General features: G+C 47.5%; 1 pseudogene; it reads left to right on the top strand.

Annotated features, from left to right (window-relative positions):
• The first annotated feature begins 536 nt into the window (after positions 1-536).
• Positions 537-7,706, top strand: LOC137161609 (butyrophilin subfamily 1 member A1-like; annotated as a pseudogene).
• Positions 7,707-14,776: the final 7,070 nt, after the last annotated feature.

Below are 14,776 nucleotides of genomic sequence, written 5' to 3'. Positions count from 1 at the left end.
GAAATGAAGCAGCACAGGCAGCCTTAGATCTGTCATCTCCTAATATTTAAGTGCTTTGTTTGGCAACCTTCAACCCTGACTGTAAAGTATTTAAACTTATGCTTAAAGTTAAACACATGTTTAAGCTTGCTTCCTGAAGAAAGATTCTTTCCTGAATGGTGCCCTAATAATGTTCTTTAACAGAGTTTATATTTTTATAACATTCAAAAAACGTAAAAACCATCCCAAAGAGAAATCAACTATTTGAAGTGTTTGCTAATGTTATGCAAGCAAATTCTCTTTGGAGCTGCTTGTAAGATAACGACAAAACAGATTTCAGCTTCCATTATGTAAACTATGAATATACTATGGTATCCAAATGAATTGTTTGTTATAAAATTCATATATAAATTCAGGACACATCCTATTCAGTGCTGGAACACTGCAATAGATACACAGAATATGAAATACATAAATTAGAATCTTGTGTGTCATTGATTAAAAGGGAATTTGATATAAATTAACTTTATTTGTTTTATCTTATTTGTGCCCTTGTGCATTTCACAGCCCAGTTCACAGTGATTGGACCTGATCACCCTGTGACTGCCATTGTGGGTAAGGACATTTTATTACCCTGTCACCTGTCCCCCAGCATGAGTGCTGAGAACATGGAAGTGAGATGGTTCCGATCTGAGTTCACTTCATTTGTGCACCTATATCAGCATGGAAAGGATCAGTATGAGCAGCAGATGCCAGAGTATAAGGGAAGGACAGAGCTCTTCAGAGATGGCATCATGGATGGGAATGTTCCCTTGAGGATTGTCGATATCAGACCCTCTGATGAAGGACAATACCGCTGTTTTGTTCAAGATGGTGTCTTTTATGAAGAAGCTGTATTGGAACTGAAGGTAGAAGGTGAGTAACGTGTGACTGTCATCTCTTAGATGGCTCTTAGGCCCAGACCCACAAAGTACTTAGGTACCGAACTCCTCACTCCAGTGCAGCTTGTGTGTTTAAAAAAAAAAAAAAGGCTTAGGGTGACTGACCCTAGAAGAGGTGTGCCAGGTTGTGGATCACATGCAGAGATAGGGGACTCAATTCAGCCTGGATTTAGGCTTGGACATTCGAGGCGGAGGGGCGTTTAGGACACACCCCTCTTATCACCATCTGTTATTGGCCATTTTAGGCAGCTCCCTTCCTAGATGCTGGATTTTGGGGATGCCATTCTCAGGCACTGACTCTCCCCTGACTCAGGCTTTGTGGATTCCAGTGATTTTCTACGTGTCTTAAAAGTTAGGCATTTTGATGCTTGGTGTTGCAACACCAATTCTCTTTGTGGATCTGGCCTTAGTATTGATCATTTGTGTAATCACCCTTAAATCCCCTCTCACTTCCATGCTTCCCCTATCAGCAGTGCTGATGTTTGTGCATTGGGAAATGTCAGCCTATGTACCGGCTTTCTGTCCAAATGAGGGAATGGACAATATCCATAGACATTAGGGAGCTGCACATCCTCAAAAGAGAGGGACACCCACAAATAGTGGATATCCTTTTATCCCAGGGGAGAGGGATTCCTCTCTGGATATTTAGCAATAGCAGTGGCTGGTCCTTAGTTACTCGTCCAAGCTCAGTTTCTTTTAGCAGCCTAATTCTGTCCCTCATTCAACATTCTGGAAGAAAATGGAAAATGCCTAACACGTTTCCTATGGCAATGGGCTAGGCACCTGCCTCACACCTCACAAAACAGCCAGAGGAGGAAATAATGGTGCCTAAGCCAACCAGTGCAAAATGTCAACCACGGGGCGCGTTCTAAGCCCCGTCCCCTCTCTGAGAGACTGACACCTAAGTCCAGGCTGCAAGGAGGTGCCTGTCTTTGCTAGTGATCCATGAATGGGAACCAGCCACCTGGAGCCAGACAGCTTAGGCAAGTCATTTCTTGAGGGAATTAGTTAGGTGCCTGCCCGATGCCGCACAAAATGACCGAAGGACCAGGCAATGCCCATCTTATAACTTTTAGCCGAGTGGTTAGAGCACTGAGCTGGGTTGTGGGACACCCAGGTTCAACTCCCTCTTCGCTGTGGAGTGGAGAAAGGATTCAAACGGGGTCAGGTTTACACTACAAAGTTAAACTGAAGTAAGGCAGTTTATGTCGCCCTCACTATAGAATCATACACACTACAGTGTTCCTGGCACTGTTGTGAATCGCCCATTACCCCGACCTAGTAAATCAACCTTGACGAGAGGTGGAAGGCTTAGGTATACGTAGTTCGGGCGACGCAGTGTCTGTATAGACACCACGTTACTTGCATCACCTTTTAGCTGTCAAAGTGGCTGACAGTGGAGCCATGAAATTGACAAGAAGTTCAGTTTCACTGCCCGCAGGTCCTGTTCTGAAATTCAGAGGGATGGGGGGAGGGGCCTGTTCCAGCAGTACTGACAGCTGGAGCCTCACTGCCCGGTGCCAGGAGCCTGGACTTTGGGCTCCCAGCAGAGCTCCCAGCTGGAGCCTGGCTGCTGCCCGGAGTCTCAGCTCCCAGCTGCGCTTGGCACTCACTCTGGGAGCTCAGTGGGGAGCGGGGAGGTGAGAGCTCTCATCCCCACCCACTGCCCCTCCTAAGTCAGTGCAAGCACTCCTGGTGAGGATGCGCACTACCAACAGAAGGACAGCAGTGTGGGCATGAAAAACCGGTGGCTGTGAATCAACCTAACATAGGTTGACTTAGCTTTGCAGTGTAGATGTGCCCTGAGCTATGGACAATTCAGATGGGGGGCTCCCTCAGTGTCAGCTGTTGAAGTTGTTCCAGTTTAGATAAATGATAAGAGTGATTGGAGCAGGACCAGGGTTTCCCACCTCTACGGTAACCAGACAGCAAGTGTGAGAAATCAGTTCAGGGGCTGGGGGAAAGTAGGTGCCTATATAAGAAAAAGCCCCGAATATCGGGACTGTCCCTATTAAATCGGGACATCTGGTCAGCACCTCCCAGGGGGGTGCACTAATACTCGGCAACAGAGCCTCTCTCTCTGACCCAATGACTATTTAAGTATTTATACACAATAGAACAGTCATTGGGCCAGAGAGAGAGAGAGAGGCAAGATTTTTCTGTCGTATTCCTTAACTTTATCAGTTCATGCTAAGAAGTTTCAAGTTAAATAGTTCATGCCACTCCTTACTGCAGGTGTCAGTTGATCTTGGGTGGGAGAGTAGTGGAAAGAGCACACTTCCTCACCTCAGCTACAATCAAAACAACTTGGTTTAGTGACTGTTACAATTGCATCAGGACACACTGCGCCAACTCTAACACCTCTGGTGAACAGAAATGCTGTAGTTCAACCATAGCTTTTGAACTTGAAACAGGAATTAATTTACAGCCTGTGTGATGCAGGAGATCATACTACATGATCACAGTGGTCCTTTCTGTTTTTAAAATCTATTGAATCTGCGAACACAAAACCTTCAAAACACAGAAATCAAGCGGAAAATCTCTTGCATTCTTTGCCCCCTTCACATCACCTACAAATTTGTTGATAACACACTCCCACATTCTGTAAGACTTTCACTTCCAGCTCTGAGGCCCCGGTACTGCAACAGTTAAGCAAATGCTTCACAAGTGTTTAAGTCTCACTGAATTCAAGTTTCCTGTTTCCATGAATATCAGCAATAAAGAAAGTGTATTCAGTCATTCTATTGAAAATGTAAACGTTTATACGTCAGGCTGTGTACTTGTCTCATTCAACACTGATTCATTTTATTCTAGCTTCAGGCTCTGCACCTCGCCTCTCTGTTGAGGGTTATCAGGATGGAGGGATCCGAATGGTGTGTCTGTTGGCTGGATGGTACCCAGAGCCCGAGGTGCTGTGGAGAGATCTCAGTGGGCAGCCATTATCTTCAGTTACCCAAACAAAATCCAAAGACAAACGTGGGCTCTTTGAAATAAAAAGTTCTATCATTATAACAGAACATTCAAACCAGAGTTTATCCTGTTCTATGAGGAACACGAACATCATCCTGGAAAAGGAACCCTCAACTTTTTATATATCAGGTCAGTTACCACCAAAACCAAATATTGATATCCTGGACGGGGGGAAAAAACAGAGAAATAAAATTCAGGTTGCTAAATAAAATACAAGTAAAGTATTTCCTCACAAAAAACTACATTTAAGGTAACGTTAAGGTTCAGAGCTCAATTTAGGGTAAAATACATTCCAGAGATATTGTAATTATCCCAGAAACAAGCATAAGCAACTGAAAAGAAGGCCCTATAATGGGAAGTGTTGAGCAAGTTTAATAACAGTTAATAGACCAGGCCCACATATATATGGGGGAGAGGGAGACAGGGAGTGGCTGGTAGCACTTTAGATAGTATCTAATACACCATTCAATACTATCAATCGTGTGTGAGCAGAACCTCTTTTTAAAATTGGTTTCTGCCAGTTTTTCTATTGCAGGGAACAATTCTTCCCACACTTGTTTCACACAAAGCGCAGAATAAAAAGTACACTGTTTGTTGTTATGGTTTCCAAACTAATGTGGGCTTTGTGTTTCAGATTCCTTTATCCCAAGAGTGTCTCCTTGGATGGTGGTTTGGAGTGTGACTCTGGTGATTTTGTTGGTGTTCATCAGCCTTACTCTTTTTTTGTTCAAATTAAGAGGTAAAGCTCTAACGGGGAAAATACAGTGTAATCAGAATGGGATTTTCTTCTTACAAAAGACAGTTTAGACTTTTCTACATGAGAAAGTTACATCAGGTTAAGGTTTGAATTTAAATTGATTTTGTTAAGCCTGAGCAAACCCCTGTGTGGACACATATCAGTTTAAGAAGAGCTTACTTCAGTTTAGTTTAAATCTGTTCCTATCCATCTTAAAAGAACCCTAACACTTGGTTTGCACCAGTTTAATTAAATTGTCAATGGAGCCGGAGGGAGTTAAGTTCCCAATTCTCACTGAAATTCAATATGCTTTGGGCTCGTTCAGTACCCTGGGCTCCCATGAAAATCCCGGCCTTATGGAGTTTGTGACATTTAATTTTAGTGTGTTCAAAAGATGATTACAGTATGAATGAATGGCTTATTATTTTTGTGGTCATGGCAGGCTCCATTGGGGGGTGCCAGTACGCAGAGTTTTCCAAGTCTTTCTTTGTTTTATTTTTGGTTTTAGTGTGTGCGCACATGTTCAGTCTTGGGGAAGACAGGCTGCATTGTTGTTGGTTTTGGGTTCTGTAGAGTTTCAGAAAAGGGGGTAGAACAAGAAACAGGAGAGTTTGCTCGTTGTCTTGGTTTCAGGTTAGAGTCAATTTTTGAGGCATCAATTCTTGAGGTTCTCTGGGAACCAAATGTCATGGATCTACAGGACCGGTGCTAACCTCAGCTTTTAAACAGTCTCTTGGAGGAACCCCTTCAGCCTGCCATAGCTCCAAGGGGTCTTACTCTTCCTTCAGAATAGGTCCCACAGCCTCACCACCTCCTTGAATGAGCCTCTGGGCTCCAGTATTCCTGTTTTCACACCAAGAGCTCTGCCCAGCGAGTCCATACTGAGACAAATTCCGGAACAGAGGCTTGGATGATCTTCAGGGAGTAATGCACCCCAAGAAGTATCTGCAGTGACAGGAAACACCTTTTTCAAAACAAAGTAGGATTTACTAGTCAATGAACATCAATTCATGGAGTTCCCTATAACCAAGCCTTGGTGTTAGGTGAAGTTCCTGAATGAAGGAATTACCTTTGTGCTGTTTATAATGATCTCCGTTCTAGGACAGGTCTATATGTGCAAATAAATCAAATTACACTTAGAGTGTACCCAGAATGTGTCACGGATTTCTTCTCCACTGGGAACCCTACCTGTAAGTCCCTGGAGAGCTGCAATGGCTTGGAAGAGGGGCAACATTATTATTTCACAAAGACTCATAATGAAAAGATTCTTTCAAATCTAGATTCACTGAAAAAGTCCTTACTTTTTGTTTCTTTTTTAGGAAAACATCTGGACACTATCAGTAAGTTCCATTTTTCTTCTGGTAGAATCAATGTTAAGCTAGGAAAGATTTTTGAATGAATATGACAATGTCAACTTGAAAATAACAATAAGTACCACTAATACGAATATCATAACTTGTTATGTAGGTAAGGGGCAGGAAGCCAGAACTGTACTTGTGTCTGCAGTGAGGCAGCATGGAGTGGGTGACCAGAGGGACTGTGCACTTGATGCCCATGGCAGAAATGGCTCCAGGCCAGCTCCATATAAACAACTACGGAGACGGGCTGATGGCAGCCCAGGATCCAAGTGAGGATGTGGCCACTGGGGTCAGAATTATACGCACCGAGTGCCAACAGCCCCGGCATGTAGGCGATGTGTAATTGTGACCTTTCCTCCAAAGGCTTCTGAGAGACATCTGAGCTGCCTTCTGCCTTTCCTTATAGAGATGCACCAGGCTAGCTCTTTGTCTGGCTTTGATGACTAGCTGCAGAATTTTAATTAGGGTTATATAGAGCTATCTTGTCATTCTCTACAAATCTCAGATATGTGGTAGGATGGAGCAGGCATCATGCTGGTATCAACAAGAGAGAGAGGAATGGATCATCCAAGCCCAAATATTTTAAAATTAAGGGAGGGTCCGTTAGGGCACATTACCAAGGAAAAATCAGATCATTGTGACATTTCTATGTGAATGATATCAAAGTTTCAATTTAAAAAATGAAATCTGGAGTGATATCTCTTTGTCTGGCTTCCTTTTTAATTAGGGATTCTTGTCATTCTCTACAAATCTCAGATATGTGGTAGGATGGAGCAGGCATCATGCTGGTAGACATCCACTTCATGGGTGACTATGTGAATGATGGAGGGAAATCTCTGGGGCTTCCTTGGGATTCCGACTCTAGTCCACTCTGGGGAGAAGTCTCAGGTGTTCTTCTTTTGTCACTTGCCTGGAGAGTGACTCTATTGTTCACTTTGCTAATATGTCAAAGCTGCTCTCCATTCAGAGCCGGATAAATCCCAGAGAAAGGAGATTTCCTGACTGACTCTCCAACTGGGGCAGATTCTGTCACTGACACCATCAAACCCTCCCCCAGAGCTGAGCTCTGCCCCTAACGCTCTGATTCTCTCTCCCCCCAGCAAATGTGACTCTGGATCCAGACTCGGCTCATCCCAACCTCGTCGTGTCTGAGGATGGGAAAAGCGTGAGCTGGGCAGACACACGGCAGGATCTGCCCAACAACCCTGAGAGATTTGACACTGTGTATTGTGTGCTGGGCTGTGAGGGATTCACCTCGGGGACACATTACTGGGAGGTGGAGGGTTCGGGATACTGGGCTGTGGGAGTGGCCAGAGAGTCTGTGAGGAAGAAGGGACGGATCATCCCCAGCCCTGAGGAGCGGATCTGGGCTGTGGGGCGGTGGCTGGGTCAGTTCTGGGCTCTCACCTGCCCTTGGACCCCCTCCCCCGGCGCCGGGTCCCCAGCAGGATCCGGGTGTGTCTGGACTGTGACCGGGGGCAGGTGACATTTTTCGATGCTGGTGACCAGGCCCCGATCTTCACTTTCCCGCCGGCCTCTGTCCCTGGCGGGAGAATCCGCCCCTGGCTCTGGGTGTGGGCAGGATCCCAGCTCAGCTTGTGTCACTGACATGGGGGGAGGAGGGATCGGAGGAGGGGAAATCAGCCTCTCTAACCTCACACACCCTAGTCTATGACCCTGGAGGACTCCCATCTACCCAGTCCCAGGCCCTTCATCTCTATGATCCCTGGAAGCTCCTTCCCCCTCCCTGCAGCACCAGGTATGGGAGGGGGAGGAGGGTGAAGAACCCCTGGAGCTGCAGGGGGAGCAGAGGGGCCCTGAGGGGCAGATGTGGGGCTGGGCAGGGGCAGAATTAACAGCCGGACTGGGGACAGGCAGATGTGCGGGTGGCCGGACCCAGCATTAATTAATGAGGGTTTGGGGGGTGGGGAGAAGCTGGAAGCTCCGCAGCGGCAGGGAGGGTTTTGTACAATCTGTGGGGTTAGATCTCACTGGGGCTCCCAGCCAGAGCTCCTGCCGCAGGGCCACAGTCACCTTCCTCTGTCGCTGCAGGGCTGGCACCACAGTAATTGTCACACACACGCAGGGGATGGGCAGGGAGAGCTCACAAATCACAGGATCACCCAGAATACAGTCTGTGTTGTTTTGAAACCTCATGTTTTGTGGGGTCAATTTCACGACTTTCCCCTTCTGACACATGATTGTTGACTGAAGGTGCAACTGTAACTCATTATTTTCCCTATGTTATTTCCTTGACTTTGTTGCCATTTTTGTATCATTTATAAAAAAGATTCCCAAAAATCCAGGGGTCTCTTTTCAATTCCTGGGGTTATTGAATCTACTTCTGAGCTCCTTTTCACTCTGATGGGTGTTTATGATAAATAAAGCATGAAAGACAAGTCTAATTTTTTTAAAAATTTCCCAGCTGTAGTTGTTGGAGGCAGAGTCAACCTACTTGGCTATGTCCCACCCCCACAGCAACAGGGAATATACCGACAGCATGTACCTATCATGAGAGCGTGAGTTCTGTGATATGTTGCTATTCAGCCTGTGCTCTGTCACTTGTACTGTCTATATCTATGTACATCAGGAATTCATTGGCTGTGCTCTGTGGAGAGGGGGCTGCACACAACATGGTGCTGACTCTCCTCTCTCTTTCTGAAAATCTTGAGTTTATTCAAAGGTTGCTAAAGATGGATGAAATATGTTGGTCACATGATATATGTTGGTCACAAATCAACAATTGCTGTGGTGTCCACGGGGGGTGTTCCTGGAATGGGTTTGTCTACACTGGGATGCAGGTGTCATTCTCTCACTGTATAATCTGCGTGTAGACAAGGTAAGTGGTAGTTTCACCTCAGTGTAACTGGTCAGGAAGAATTCTGAGGGTTGGAGGGTGGTTTTGGGGATTAGTGGTCACCTTGATTAGCTACATTAAGATGAAAGCATCACTTGCCTCATCTCCACCAAGATTGTATAATGAGATCACTGCCTTGTGTTTGTTATCGCATTGAAAAAACCCAAAACAAAAAACCTTTCTGCTAGGGTGGACATGAGCTAAAGAATGGGATCTAAAGGTGAAAAAGGAGACACCTCACTCTTTGCCAGGGCGGTGACTTTGCCTTCTGTGAGCTTCTGATTTAAATGACTAGAATCTCACAAGAACCACACTTTGTGACCCAGAAAGCCTGACTTAAACACCTCGTCTCCCTATACAATGAACAGAGACAGACAGATGCCTTAAAATGCAATTCACAAGCACCAGCAGGCTAGCTGGAGAGCCATGTAAACAAGTCACTGGGAGATGCTAACAAGATGTGTCCTAAGCCCCGCCCCCTCTCACAGGTAAGCGCCTGTGTCTACACTACACTATGTCTACACTACAGCTTATGTCGGCATAAATTATGTCGCTTGAGGGTGTGAATAAACCACCCCCTGAGCAACAAAAGTTACACCGACATAAGCACCATTGTCTCCAGCACTATATCGATGGAAGAGCTGCTGCCACTGACATATCTTCTGCCGCTCACAGAGGTGGTTTTATTATGCCCACAGGAGAGCTCTCTCCCTGCATTCGTACAGCTGTGCTGCAGTAGCACTATACATGTAGACATGCCCTAAGTCTGGGATGCTGGGGGGTGCCTATCTTTGCATATCAGTCTACGAATAGGAACCTACCACCGGAGACGTTTCTTGTGCGAATGAGTTAGGCACCTGCTGCACTGCACACAGCATGTGGGTGGGGTTGTTTAGGTGCTGCTAGCCACTTTTAAACTTTTAGCCCAGTGGTAGCCCACTTGCCTGGGATGTGGGGGATCCAGGTTCAATGTTCCCCTGTTGGCCAGAGGGGGAGAAAAGATTTGAAGAGGGGTTACCCATTTTCTAGGTGGCTGCTCCAACCACAGAGTTATGGTATAGTTGTATGGTGGGATTCTTCAGTCTCTCCTGTCCTCACTCACCCTGAACACAAGACCCAGACCAGCTCACAACCACCCACAAGCATTTTCCTCATTCTGGCTGGGGGATGGGAATTTTGTTCATACATATGAAATTGCCAGCAGCATCTCCATAACTTCCTCAGCAGAATTTCACATGGGCTGAGACTATTATTTTGAAAGATTGTGATGGAACTATCCACAATTTAAAGTCCCCTGGTCTACCTTTTATTTATTTATCACTGGAAAAACACTTCTGGGCAGATCCTCAGCTGGTGTAAAGTTTCATAGTTCCACAGCACTGCTGAGATCTGCCCCATCAAGTTTACAGTGCATTGAATGTCGCCTCTTCCCCAAACACAGCTACATACACTAAGTCAAGCACAAGGGCTAGAACTGCATAAGGAGGAGCTGTAACGTCAGAGGAAGGATTGTCCGGTGGTCATGGCATGATTTTGCGAGATTCTCTGTATGGCCTCAGGCAAGTCACTTCATTTCTCTGGACCTCAGCCCCCACCTGTGAAAAGGGGTGAGAATGTTTCCCTATTTCACATGGCTGGTGTGAGGATAAATACACTGAAGATTTGTGTATCACTCAGCTCTTGTGATCTTGGAGGCCATAAAAGAACCCAAGGTTGCTAGAAGGGAAACGCACACCCAGAGCTACCTCCCCTGCTGCACTCAGTTTGGGACTAATCAGTTGCTCAAGTTACCCATTAGCAGCATCTCACAAGCCCAGTATGTCACAAAGGGCAGCGCTCATGAGAAGGGAAACCAGAACCGCACCCCCTCCCCAACACAACACAGACATCAAGGCAAATGGACCAAACAAACAAGGACAAATATTTTTCCTTAGGTTAAAAAATACCAAGTGGAAAAATTCATTACAAACAGAAACCATCCCTGCTTAATTGGCATCCTTCAGTTTCTACAGGGAAAGTCTCCCTCAATGACATGGGAGGGAGAGGAGAACGAGGTTCGTGAGTGTGTGTCGGGAGCTGGGGATTTGATGGTGAAAGGCAGGAAGTTGAGACAGAAACAAACATCCCCCAAATATGTTTTTCTCCAATCAGTTAAAAATATCTTGGACTGTCCTAAATCCTGCGACATTGGTCACATCCCCAGTGCCATCCAGCTGGGTGCCCAAGTCCATCCCTGGCATAAGCTGGTGGGCAGTGCTGGGGAAGGGGGAATAGGAAGTACAGGATAGTGATGTGGGACTGGGCGGATCTGACTTGAACATGGAAAATGCCTCCAGCTAATCTGGTGCCAGAGTCCCGGCTGGGCTGGTCAGTTCTCTGTGGGGCCCGGCTGCCTGGACTCCTGCCCAGAGGCACCAGGCCGTCTGGCTCAGCTCAACATGGGGATGGGTACGCTGGGGACATGTCACGGACATACAGAGCTCAGACTGACGTGGTGCTGAGGGGCAGATGTGGTGGCGGGCCAGAGGCAGAATTAATAGCTGGGCTGGAGACAGGCAGATGTGGGGGTGGCAGGGACACAGAATTAGTTAAATACAGTTTGGGGCTATGGGGAGAAGCTGGAAACTCTGCCCCAGCAGGAGCGTTTTGTAAATCGAGCCTGCTAGACACTAACAATCAAGGACTGAGAGAAGCACTGGATTTATGGCTCATTACAACCAGCTGTAACCCACTAACCCTCTTTTTGTCCTATGTCTGCAGTGGTGTTAATGGCCCCTCTACTGTGACTGGTCCTGTCGAAGAGCTCTGTGTGGCTAGAAAGCTTGTCTCTCCCCAACAGAAATTGGTGCAATGAAAGAGATGAGCTGCCCCATCTTGGGTGTCTGTTAACTGTATTCCTGCAGTCAGGGCTTCCTGCTCTTTCAAGTCTTGTTCAGGTGATGGCAGACAGTTACATGGACCTCTGAAACCATCGCACTGGGATTGTCTTGGTCTGACCCCATCAATGCGCTGCCACTTGTAAAGGAGCAGCAAGAACCTGGAGGGTTTGATTCAGGGATTCAGGAACCTGCGGTGATGACTCGGCCCAGGACAGCCCCGTGTCTGCACGGACCATCCGAAGTGGGAATAAGCTAACGCTGTTTGATCCGGGTTAGACTCTGCTCTGAGAGCAGAGATGGGCTGGGCTTGTACCTTCAGCCCTGACAGCGACACAGACACAGGCGTCACCGCACCCCCCGCTCAGCAGCACAACGGGGGTTTGTTACTTCGGCGATGAAAGGGGAAGTTTCCATTCGGGGCTGAGATGAAAATGTACCGAACATTGTGACAGTGTTTAGCAGTTCTCGGCCCGGCCAGATCGGGCCGTGGAAAGTGGAACCTGCTGCCCTCAAACACCCTGGGCGGGTCTTGGAGCGAGGATCCTTCCCCCAAAGTGTAACGAGGATGTGACGGGCACTGACAGCCCCGCCTCTGTCCTGTTACTTTGCTACTTTCGCTTCCGATCTCGGTGCAGGTGTCGAGGCGGACCCGTTTCCAGCAGTGCCCGGCAAAGGATAAAGACCAGAATTGATCCTGCAGCCTCGGAACGGACCCGGCTGCGGACAGTGTAAACTCACTGCAGGGGAACGGGTGCGGAGTTTAGAAAACCCCAGATCTCAGAACTGCCCCGAAGCTGATCCCCAGGAGCAGGTGGGTGAGCTGCTGTCGATGGAATGTATCTGCCTCTGCATCGCTCTCTGCTATTCCCAGCAGACATTTATTGCTGCCCCGCGGTGAATTGTTCACTGCTAGACAGGGGCGTAGGGGGGGAGGGGGTAGGGGACCGGCCACGCTCCTCGCCCCTCCTCCCCTTCCCGCCCCGCATGACTTAGAGCAATGACCTTGCTTGCTCCTCTTTCCCCTCCTCCCCCCTCCGGTCTGGTCTTTGCTCAGCCAATAGGAAGGCAGCGTGTGGCGGAGCCAATAGCAGGGCTGGGAACCTGCAGCACTTTTTAAAAGTTCCAGAGGGGAGCCGGGTTAGTCTGTGCACAGCAAAACCAACAGAGTCTGCAGCACCTTAAACACTGACACAGTTCTGCAGGTATAAGCTTTCGTGGGCTGGAACCCACTTTGTCAGATGCATGACGTGGAAATCACAGATAGGGGGTACACATATATACATGTAAGGGTAAGAAACATAACAATGGGGAGGGCAAGTGCTAACAAAGTCAGTTCAGTTCGGGTAGTTGAGGCCTATTCACAAGCGTTGATTAGAAGGTGAGAACGTGTGAACAGTGACAATTACTTCTTGTAATGAGAGAACCATGCCAAGTCCCTGTTCAGACCCAGTCTGATTGTGTCAAGTTTGCAGATCAGTTCCAGCTCTGCAGTTTCTCGCTGAAGTCTGTTTTTGAAGGTTTTTTGTAGAAGTATGGCAACTTTCAAGCCAGCTACTCAGTGTCCTGGGAGGTTGAAGTGCTCTCCGACTGGTCTATGGATGTTACCATTTTTTATGTCTGATTTATGTCCATTTATTCTTTTGCGCAGTGACAGTCCGGTTTGGCCAATGTACATGGCAGAGGGGCATTGCTGGCACATGATGACATATATCACATTAGTAGATGTGCAGGTGAATGAGCTCCTGATGGTGTGGCTGATGTGGTTAGGAGCTGTGATGGTGTCACTAGAGTCGATGTGCCGGCAGAGCTAGCAACAGGGTTTGTTGCAGGGATAGGTTCCTGGGTTAGTGTTCTTGTTGTATGGTGTACGGTTGCTGGTGAGTATTTGCTTCAGGTTGGGGGGCCTGTCTGTAAGCAAGGATAGGCCTGCCTCCCATGGCATGAGCAAGTGAGGGATCATCTGCTAGGATAGGTTGTAGATCCCTAATGATGTGTTAGAGAGATTTTAGCTGGGGGCTGTAGGTGATGGCCAGTGGTGTTCCATTGTTTTCTTTGTTGGCTCTGCCCTGTAGTAGGTACCCAGAAGCACACGAAAGCTGATGCCTGCAGAAATTTGTTAGTCTTTAAGGTGCTACAAGACTCTCGTTGCTTTCACTTTTTAAAATGTTCACTCTTGAATCAATCACTGACTCCGCTAGAGGGCAGCGCTCAGCCGCAGGCTCTGGGCTTAGTCTGAAGCTGCTGCAGATTTCACCGTGATCTGCCCCCCCCTTCACATCCACCTGTTAGAAAGGCTGGAGCAAGCGCCTTGTGACACTGGCACAGACCGGGCTGCTCAGGCGGGGGCGGGAGCTGCTGCCCCGGGGATGATGATCCGCACACACAGCCCTCTTTGGAAGTTTAAGGACCCCAGGGAGTCCCGGGGACCCCAGTGTGCAGGGGCCGGACAGCCAACCCAAGGGCAGGGCTCCAGGGCAAAACCTGTCTCTCACACACACACACACCACCACCACTGGGCAGCCCAGGGGCATCTGCCCCCATCCCACTCCCAGCTGCACCACAGTGAGGGAGGTGGGGAAGAGCGGGAAACAAGCCCGCAGACCCCTCTTCCCTCCGTGGGGCACTGCCGCTGCCACCGATGGGGCAGGGCGCAAATGCAAGCATTGGCCCCTGTGCGCCGGAGACACACAGTGCACCAGTGCGGCAAAATGATCCTATAATCCCAGGATAAATGTGTCTTACTCTGAGCACAAACTTTGCTTTTGAGTCTATATTCAAAATGACACACGATCTATTTTCTCCTTTCATTGTAATTTAACACCAACCTATTTTGGTTATTGGATTTAACAATTTATTTTTTTCCTCTTATATTTTATTCAAGAAAACTGGACCTGATTCTGCTCTCAATGCATTCAAAGGGAGATTCAATATGTTTCTGTTTTGTAAAGTATGTTATAAACTCATACAAATCCAACTTTATGGAGGAGCATCTTTCTCTGTATTCCCTGTTATTTAATAGCTCTGGTTATGGGACTGAATCACTTGCCTGTGATATG

Source organism: Emydura macquarii, unplaced genomic scaffold (assembly GCF_026122565.2).
Source record: "Emydura macquarii macquarii isolate MOO-44397 ecotype Brisbane River unplaced genomic scaffold, CSIRO-AGI_Emac_v2 contig_2345, whole genome shotgun sequence".
Taxonomy (NCBI): Eukaryota; Metazoa; Chordata; order Testudines; family Chelidae; genus Emydura; species Emydura macquarii.
The sequence above is the reverse complement of the archived record's forward strand: the minus strand, read 5'-3'. Positions and strand labels throughout refer to the sequence as shown.